This window comes from Ceratotherium simum, chromosome 29, assembly GCF_057802395.1.
Source record: "Ceratotherium simum simum isolate JZ-2026a chromosome 29, ASM5780239v1, whole genome shotgun sequence".
NCBI lineage: Eukaryota > Metazoa > Chordata > Mammalia > Perissodactyla > Rhinocerotidae > Ceratotherium > Ceratotherium simum.
In genome coordinates this window covers 34,483,390-34,494,238 of record NC_141928.1, presented here as the reverse complement: position 1 = coordinate 34,494,238, position 10,849 = coordinate 34,483,390, and positions in this window count along the sequence as shown.

Here is a 10,849-nt window from a genome sequence, read left to right as displayed (position 1 = left end):
CATCAGAGGAAGAAGAGGCACCATCTCTTTCTATCTTTTTAGGGACAAGAAACCCTTTCTCAGAAGCACTCCAACCCTCCTCTAGACTTCCCTTCACATCTCATTGGCCAGAATGGGTGACAGGCCATTCCTAACCCTTCATTGGCACAGGAAATGGGATTAACCATGACTTCTTAGATTAATCATCTGGGGTGGAATGAATGCTGGGGAGTCAATCACCATGACCATGGGCAATTTATAATGATGAGTATTACTGTGATATTGTTTTTACTCTATAACAAACCTATAATTCAATTATGCTGTTTCCACGATCTTAACTATGAGGCATGTGCTTTGCCTGAGATTCAGATAATTACTCTTTGCCCACATCCCATATTTATCATCATAAATGTATTTATCAGATACAAAACATTTTATTACAACTTTCTTGTTCAATCTACCATTAAAAAAAAAAAAAACACTTTAATGCAACATTTTAGAGCAAGAATGGTAAATAGGCTTGTCTGCCACAGCAACTCCAGTAGCTACAGCTGCCTAGAACCCCATTTCAAGAAAGATCCAAAGCTGAGTTTGGATCCAGTAAGAAATAGTGCCACGACTGATTAGTGACGTCTACCATGGACTTGGGTTTGGGCACAACACACAACATATATTTGCCAACCCTGATTTAGAGAAAATCTCTTTCAATAATTTCCCTCCAATGATAACGGATTACTCTGCTACAATGCTTCCTTATTTTTATTTTAGTGGGGACTCTACCTAATCCATACCCTCACTTCACTCTCCCCATCTAATTTACTTACATATACACATAATATTTATAAAGCATGAACTCCAAAAATTATTTTCTATATAAGCGGAGAGTTCCACAGGAATTCTAGAACCAGGCCCCTTTTGTAAGTCCATAGAAAGGCTTGGCAGAATGGCTTCACTTACAAACTACCTCACTTAAAGGAAGCATGTGGGGTTTCGGGGGCCCAGGCTGGAGATGGGCCTAGGCAGGATTGAGGGACAGAAGGAAAAAGAGAACAGCAATCTACTCCCAATTAAGGTGGACTGGCCCATAGTGACAAGATAAAAGGCAGAAAGAACCAAAACCTAATCCTGGACAAAAGTGACTAATCAATAATTGGAGAATGCTTAAATAATGACAAACTCAATGCAGAGTTTATGTGTATAAAATGTGAATGCAGAGTGTATGTGTATAAAATGTATTTGAAAGGACAGGGAAGGATAAGAGTGGTTATTGCTTAGTGAATTAATTTATGGCTTTTGTTTTCTTTTGTCCTTCTACTCCTTATCTACATTTTTCTGAGTGTCCTGTACTGCACATGCACTGCCTTTTTAATGAGGGGGAAAAAAAACAATAAAGGAAAATGTTTTTATCTTATCGCTCAATGTTTTGGTTGTTCCAATTAACCTCTTATTGCCTTGTAGTTAAGATCAAGCTTGTCCAAATATTCTCCAATTGTTGGGCAGCTAGATGGTTTTAACTTTTTGATATTACAAGCAACAAAGTGCTCTTGTAGCTGAAAATTAAGGTGAAATATAAAAGAAGAAAAACTAGAAAAACCCTAGAAAATGAACCAAAAGTATTTAATCACCCCATAATACACTAAAATTACCACTACTGAAAAACTAGTAACAGGATATTCATTTTTTACTAAATCATTGTTTTAACCAAATTTTCCACTTGACCAGTTTGCTTTCAACTGAATTGTATTTAGCCAAATTGGTTTGGGCCAAAATAACTTTAAGTCAAATTGGTATTGGACAAATACACTATCAGCTTCAGGGCAGAGATAAGAAGTAGGATCCCCAAAAAAGGTTCAGTAATAAAGAACAGGCAAGTTCTTGCCTGGACAAGTTTGAAAGAGAAAGATCACCTGGGCAATGGTTCAGAGTGGAAGGAAGTCTTTTATCAAGGAGCTGTAAAACTAGTCCAAGTAGCTTAAAAAGCGCTAGTAAGGGTATCAAGTAAATTCAGTTTCATCTGCCTGCTTGGACACCCTCCCCTAAGGAGAACAAAGAACAATGCTGGGATTTTCCTAGGTTCTCTAGATGAAAAAACTTAATCTGCTTGGGGTTCAAATTGAGGACGCATGTTCCCCAAATCATTCATCCACAATCACTTTCCCAGTAAATGAGGTTCTGGAACTGGCCACTGAATTATGGGGCATCCAAACCACTTTTTTGTCATTTTATGGTTTCCAACCCAAATTAGAGAAGGTAATAGCCCATATTGTCAGACAAAGCAGAGGTGGCAGATGATATGAATTTGCAGAGAGGGAAGCAATCTGAACTGGACTGCTCTGGAGTGGACTTCAGGTTCTGCAATAGCTGGTTAGTATGGCTAGAGAGAGCTAGAAGACATCTCTGGCTTGAACAGTCTTCTAAGGAACCTTCTAATGAACAGTCTTCTAAGGAACCTTCTAATGAACAGTCTTCTAAGGAACCTGGCTAAAAACTAAGATTTCTTTATAGCCAGTTACTGCTCAATGGAAAATCCTGGAGAGCTTTCTGAGCAGCCTGTATTCATTCAAATATTAACTGGCTGCCAGGCTGTTGGTGTTGCTGAGGAAAGCAGAGGTAACGTGGTGAAAGACATCTTGCCATTAAAGAAGGTGTCCTATAGGAAGGAAAACAGAATTGTATTTATATTCGGTCACAGCAAAGCAGATGTAAAAAAAAAAAAAAAGGTAGATGAATCACTCTTGTTTTTGGTAAGAAGCAAAACAATGTAGAGATGGACTAATCACAAACAGTGTTGGGGCAACTGAGTAGCCATTTGGAAAAAAATAAAGTTGGACCTATCCCTCATACCATACACCAAGAAAAATGGGTCAAAAGTTCAAGTGTAAAATGGAAACCATAAAAGTAGTAGAAGACAATATGAGAGAATTCTTTCATAAGCTGGTAGTGGGGCAGCCTTTCCTAACTATGACACAAAATCCAGAAGTCATAAAAGAAAAGACTGACAAATTCACATTTTAGAAAAATCTACATAGCAAAAAAACCATAAGCAAAGATGAAAGACAAGCGACAAACGGGGGGAGAAATGTTGCAACTCATATTTCAAAGGGCAGATCTCCAAATTATAAATTGGCTACAAGGTGATTTTTAAATAACCTTCCCCAAAATAAGCAAAGGATGAGAGACACTTCACAAAAAAGGAAATACAAATGCCTTTTAAACATATGAAAAGATATTCAAACTCATTCATAAGAGAAATAGAAATTAAAACTACACTAAGATAACATTTCTCACCTATCAGATTGGAAAAAATTCAGAAGTTCAATAACAAATTTTGTTGGCAAGAATAGGGATAATCAGGCACTCTTGTACATTTCTGGTGGGGGTATAAATTATACAACCTCTACAGAGGGCAATTTGGTAGTATCTATAGAACTACTATGAGATACACTCTTTGGTCAGCAGTTCCACTTTTAGGAATTTACCCTACAAATATATTTGCACATGTGTGAAATAATTTATGTAACAAAAGTATTTATTGCAGCATTATTTGTAATAGCAAAAGATCAAAAATTTCCCAAATGTCCATCAATATGGGATTGGTTAAACAAATGATGCTACATCCACACAATGACACAGAACAGATCTCCAAGATATATTGTTAAAGTGAAATATATCTTGGATATTTTTCCACTGTTATGGAAAAAACTCCAAGACATATGGTTAAGAGAAAAAGGCAGAATAATACGTATAAGCTTCCATTTGGACAAAAAAAGGAAAGGAAAACAGAATTTATATCTATATTGACGTGGATATGCATTTAAAAACTCTGGAATGATGGGAATTGAGTAGACGGAGGACAGGGTGGAGGGGAAACTTTTCATTCTAAACATTTTGTTGTTTGAATCATGTGAATGCATTACCTTTTCAAAAGTTAAATCTTAAAATGTTTAGTGACTATAATTCAAGTTCCTAGATAATATTCTACATTTGGGCCCCTTGGTCTATGAGTGACAGATGGTAGATAAGCGACTGTGCACTTGGAGGCTTTGAATGGTAGCATCCAGAACTGGAAAGCAAAGTGAGGGTTACAGTTGGAAATCCGATGACTAAAAGTGAAGAACTCACTGATGAACAGGTTGTATATGCCCAGGGCACAGACATGAGAAAAAGAGGGAAGAACACAATCTTGTGAAAGTATCGTAGCAAAAGTGGCAAAGCAAAATCAAGAGATAAGCCAGAGCTTAATTCTTGGGGGTATCTGGGGTCAAAAGGTGGTACCATTCCTTAGGATACCTGAATTGCTTCTTAGTCCACACTCAGATGTCACACAGTAGTGTAACTCAGGGGTACTGCCCTCAATATGGGCAGCTAGAAGTCTCCGAGGACTAGTTGCAATGGTGGGACACGGTAGTGTAGTAACAGCACAATGATGTACAGCAGGCCTTCTCTACTCCTCTCTTATGTCTAACCCCTGAGTAAAACCATCCCAAAAGAGTTAACCAGGCCACGAGCCTGGTTAGGATAAAGAAAATAGAATATTTGGAATAAAGCTTCTTGAAAATGGCTCTCATTCACTCATCACATGTTTACAGAGCTCCTACCCTGTGCCAAGAACTGCTCTCAGTGCTCAATAAATTCATCCCCCAAATAAATAAGGCCAAAATAATTTAAACAAAAAGTCATTTTAAAAGATTCTGAGATAGAAGCTTCTCTCAAAAAGTTTTTGAAATATGAAAAAGTCACTAAAATGCCAATTGACAATTATAAAATGCTATGAAACTATGGTAAGAAGACTTCAAATTTTATCCAGTTAATTCTATTGTTTTAAAAAAGTGAAACCAGAGATTTAACATGTGAATTTAAAATAAGACCATCACTTTCAGAAATGAGAAATAATGAGGTAGTTTATTTCAATTTTATTAAGCATAAATCTCTAAAATATAGCTTTCTATTCTCATCACTACAATTGATACAACAGGAAAACATAACTGGAAAAGGGAACTGATTCAGAACAGATGTCAGGGAGGAATTTTTCCAGTAGTGAACTATAAACATGTGGAATAAATACTGGAAAATGTATTACGGTAAAAAATCAGAATCAGCTACTAATTACATGAGCTAAGCAGGAAACCAGATACCTAAATATGTAGAATGGGCATTTAAAAAATAGCCCTAAATTAATAGACAAGCCATGTTTTTACTATCCAAACCTAGGTAATACATCAACCTGCAATGTGTTAAAATTCAGGTATAATCCCAATGCCTATAAAGTCCGCTCTTACTTATCCATAAGGATGTACCCAACTGCAAACCTGCAAACAAAATGCATTGTATTCCTTCCGCTTGATTTGCTAACATTTTTTCAACTTAATACCTACTTGGTACTTTCCTTTTGACTTGCCTTCTTAATAGTTCACTTTCTCTATCTACTCACACTCGAAAGGGAAATATAAAGACTTGCCACCCCACGATTACCAGTCCTTCTCTAGGAAAAAGCAGAAAGGACAGTTCTTCCTCAGCTGCTACATTCAAGAAGAAATGGCTATGCCTAACCTGCAGTGAGGATCAGAAAGGAACTGAAAAGGAGTAAACAACAGAATCCACTCCCATGGAAGTTTATTAATTTGTATGAAGTCAATTTGTGACTCATCCATATTCGAATAAATGTACAAAAACAAATTCCAAAGCTAAATGTAAAACAACTTTTGGACCATCCTGCTTTCTGCCTGCTGCCACTTCATGCACAGGAGAAGGCTGTGATGCTGGCAGCACATTAACTCTCTCAGGCCACCAAGATCTCACTCAATGATGACAGTTGATTATCATGCAGGCCAAAGCAGTTTAATAGACTAGTACTACTATAACCACACGTGTTACACACAGACGAATTAACGAGTCTCCTGACTACAGCAGTCAAGTAGTGACAGGAGACCAGGCCAGAGCTGACTCATGATTCACAATATTTAACCAGCCTAAAAACGCATTCAACTTTAGAATCTGCAAGATCCTTAAAGATCATATAGTGAGCACAACCCTATCATTTTACAGATGATATTAAGGCCCCAAAAGATCAATTAACTAACCCAAGGTTGGGCAGCTTCATGGCAGCAAAACCAGATCCAGCCCTCTGAGAAACAATCTAGTGCTCTCTGTGAAATACAGCATCCCACTCTTGGAGAAGATGCTGAAGGAACCGAACTTGTCCAGAGGCAATCTTTTTTCATTTTTTTCAGAGTTAGGTGATGGGAGAGGGCTATACGTGGAAAGAGATATTTACTTCATCCATCAACTCTGGATAAAATGCAGATCTTATCTCACAGGCATATATAATATCCTGAACTGACTTATCACACATGAGTAATGTTTTCTCCCTCAAATCACTGTGGTCTTCCAGAGTTTACCAGCAACTAGGGAAAACATGACTAAGAAATAAACTATCTTTTCAACCAGAATGCAAGCCTGTCCTATTATTTACTAATGGATAGAAAAATATTAATCAATAAGATTTTAAAATATTATTAGCACTTACACTATCAAGTAATCTTTCCATCTTGAGTTTTTACTCTTTTCCAAAATTTTCTATGACACAGAAAGTCTTTCCTGATCTATTATACAACTTTTCCTTTGTTAAAGTAAATTTTAATATTTTAAGTGACAAGGGCCTCTCTAAAATTTCTAACAAATCATAATTCCAAACTCTCTTTGCCTAGTTTACCTCTGCATATCTATAGTGTCATACAAATCTATTTAAATATATTTTGGAAAAAGTATGAGATTAAAGAATTTTTATATTTAAATGGTTATACATAGATGTCATGGTTCTCAATTTTCTCAACCTTAAGAAATTTTTCAAAAAATGTTGATATTAACATTTCCTAGCCTACAGTATCCAGTTCATCACTGAGAGAAAGCAGCATAAGAGAAAGTGAAAATAGAGAGAGAAAGAAGGTAGAATAAGAGTCAAACCAAAAGTCTATCAGGAAAAAAAAATCATAGCAAATCTTCCTACGCAGATATAACAGTACAAGCCAAGCTGCAATTTCCTTGTATCACCGCGCAGCTGTCTGGGCTTGTGGCAGGCACTTTGACACAGTGTATTCCATCAGGAGTATCAAGCGTTGAGGTAAAGAAAACAATGTGTGATCTCATATATGTCTGTTCATGCCAAGAATATCCTAACCTATACAATTTGTTACTTACATTACGGCTGCTCTCTATTCATATTCAAATGTAGATGGGGGAATATTTTACAGATATTTACTCTCTATGTTAAACTTAAGCAGGCTTCTGAAGCTTATCGTTTGACAGGAGAATAAGCTCTGGACATAAGAGCACAAAAAGAAGGCAGTAAAATAAGAACTTTCTGAAAGAGTAAAGAACAATCCGAGTTCATTTCTTGAGCTAGCATTAGAGGAAGGGTAAGATATCAATAAGCAGAGAAGAAGGGAATGCCATAAAAAGGAAAACTAGGAACAAATGCAGGAAGGTGAAAGGATGTTTGAGGAACAGTGAGGACACCAGTTGGACTAAGAGAAATTCTGTGGAAATAGAGGCCAGGAAGTGGAGGCTTTTGAGTTTTATTGTAGAGACATTATCCAGCTGCTGAAGAGTTTTGAGCCCAAGAGCGATGTAACAAAAGCCGTATTTTAGGAAGATTACCTTGGCAATGACAGAATTGATAAAGAAGGGATGGTACGCAGGCAGGTCAGATAGAAAGCTACCAAAACAGTCCCATGTTCCCGAGCCCAGCACACTTAAGCGTCTAAGTCAAGGTCAGCTGAAGTTGCTAAATCGTATATACACATCCTAAGTATAGTATAGAACTTCTACACTGATTCTGGATACTTGGACTTACACACAATTTTTCTACTTTTCCTTCCTATTTTCACCTTAGGTAACAACTTCTGGCTCCGAATTTTTATTTCACCTTTCCTCACCCAATCTTTGCATTAATAAGACTCATCACCATTCTTTACATCTTAGCAAAACCAACAAGATTATATGTCATTACTTAGAAGAGCATTTAAAGCAATTTTTTAAATCCCACTTTGTTAAAGCAATTGCTTTATATCACACAATAAATTTCCCCCAAATTTCATATTTTATTTTCCAAGAGAAAGAGCACTTTCTTTCTTGCAGACAGACTACACCTACAAAACCAAAACAAAATGAAAGGTAATTATCCAGTGAATCTGTAATAGTTACTTCATAGAAAGAGTTTTTAACAGAGTGGCTTGCCATGAAGGCAGAAGGTAACTGCTTTCTTTGCTTTGTGTGTGTAAACTAGGCCACACATGAATGTCCCTCTGCTAGAAAAAGGACCAAACCAGGTAGGTTTTCAACATTTCACAGATTAAGGTAGTCTTATTCTATTTTATTTCCCAAAAGAAGAGATTTTATTATCAAGTATTAAGTTTCATTTAATAAAAAACAGTCATCAAAAAGGTAGATTACTGAAATAGTGATATTACATACGCCTGACAGAACAGCATTATGCCTGATTTCTAGTAAATCAGACTTTTGAAAAGGTAGTATAGAACAATAATACATATTAATTTCAAAAAGAGAAGAGAATGATTCATTCGGTTTGAGGTCACCTAAAGAACTGCATATGTTTAGGGACCTAGGATTAAGCAGAGGAGGGTGTCCCAGTTTGTAAGAGAGCCTTGTCTCTGCTTCCGTGACTTTCCATTTGAGTGCAAAAATGTTACCACTTATCAGTGACCACTGGAACCTCTCCAACAGCCAGTCCAGCTTCCTACCCAGAGGAGCACTAAGCCAGCTGATTGGCTGAATGCAATCAGACAACAGCCCTCAGCCTAACAGCAGTCCAGGAACAAAGATTGGTGACCAATACTCAGGAAGGAAAAGATCTAAACGCGGCAGGTGGGGGGAGGGGGCAGCGCAGAATTAACCAACATAAATGTCCAGAAAGACACACCCACTCAAAAGAAAGAAAAGCTAAACCTGGAGATATTCAGCCAGGAATGGAATTTTTTTTTAAGGTAAACAAACATGGATTTAAAACTGTCACTGAGGGATCCCAGTTCATATGAACAAACTTGGTTAGTAGCTTTATAAGTACCTTGAGTGGGCAAGGACCTTTTATATATTAACATTTAGAAAACATCGCTTATTCAATAAATTCATTGAAAGGTGTCCTGTTTCCTAAAAACGGTACCTAATTTTAGGGTTCCTGTTTTACACTGATTCCAACTCTGTATGGGATTTCAAGTTGAACGGGGAATGGGTGGGGTGCAGAACACGAATTTTTTACAGCATGGAAATAAAAGTATTTTTAAACCTTCTTGGGGGTGAAGCATTAGGCAAGAAGTAATACGTGGAAACTGTCAAGTGCTTCTCTACACACCCACCCACCAGATACCATCGCAGCCGGCTAGGGGAGTCTCCCTCTTCTTGCCTGACAGCTTCACTTTCTTTGAGGTCTGGAGCTGGTGATCACACTGGCCCGTCATGGTATTTTCAGTTAACAAAGCAGTTACTCAACAGGGGAAAAAGCCACAAAGGAGCAGAGCAGCTGCTGCTGCACCCGTGATGCAAGTGCAGGATGAGCCCCGGGCCGCCACCGCCGCCTCGGCTCCTCCGTGACGTTCGGGAGGGGTATCCCCGGCTCTCAGGAAGTGGTGGCCGCGGGCGGCTCCGCCCCCACGCGGCTCGGGGCTGGCCGGGCCGCCGGGTGGCAGGACTGCCTGGCCCGCTGGCGGGCGGGGATCACCGTCCGACTCGCGCGCACGCCCAGCGGGCCGCGCGCCCGGCTCCCTCGCCCGCGCCCCCCCTGGTGGCGGACCCCGCGCCCGCGCCTCGCCCTCCTCTCCGGTCACCGCCCGCGCCCCCTTCTCTCCCACGACTCACATCCACTCACCCCGACCCCCTGCGCCGAGACCGGCCCAGAGCCCCCGGTCACCAGACGGGGTCGAGCGGAGTCCAAGATGGCGACTCCGCCCCCGCCCCCTCCGCACGCCCGGCGGGGTCAGGGCGCCCCCTCACGCGGCGCGCTCGCGCCCGAGGCCCGGCTAAAAATAGCCAGGCCCGGCTATATTTGGTGCGGCCGGATCCCGGCGCGGCCGCGCGCACCCCGCCCCGCCCCGCCCCGCGCGCCCCGCCCCGCGCAGCGCTGAATGGAGAAGGGGCGGGGGTGACCGAGGGGAACCTACTCCGCTATCTGCGGCGCGCGCCGGCGGCGGGGCCGGCCAACCGCCGAATTTAGTAACATTGCCTGCGTCAATCACGCGCCTCGCGTGCGTCAGCGCCGCGCGGCTCCAGGTCCTGCTCCCCCCAGCCCCCAGCTTTGAATGGATACAATGCAGCAGCGCCCTCCTTCCGTCCGAGACTGGTTTGGAAGCCGTGGCAGTGCAGAAGCTCGGTTCCCCTCCGCCGGGTCAACTTTCGGAGCATCCTCCCACGGTCTTCTCCACACCACCCTGTCTGAAGTGGAAGTGGAGGCGAAAAAATAGACCCATGTCATATGTATATTAGTTTTGTTTTCAAGTTTCTGGTGCTAGATCGAACCTTCTTCGATTCTGAAACGTGTGCTGTGGACAATGGGATCCTTCCCCCCGCTCCGCCCCCCTCTCACACGCAAAGATTGTGACAGGTCAAAGAAATAAAATGTCACATCTGATTCAAGCGGGCTACATGGGGACCATGTCTGTCTGCATTGCTTCACTCAAATATTTTCTCCTCAAAAATTCGTTTCTAAAAGAGGTTGCTATCACTCAGATGCAACCTTTGGTACTAGGAGACTTTAACTCTTGTTTTTGTTTTTTGTTTTCAGCAAGAAAATCACACTTAAATTCATCATTTCCAGGAAGAAATTGCTCTCCCTCACACAGTCGCCCAGGCTTTCGGCACA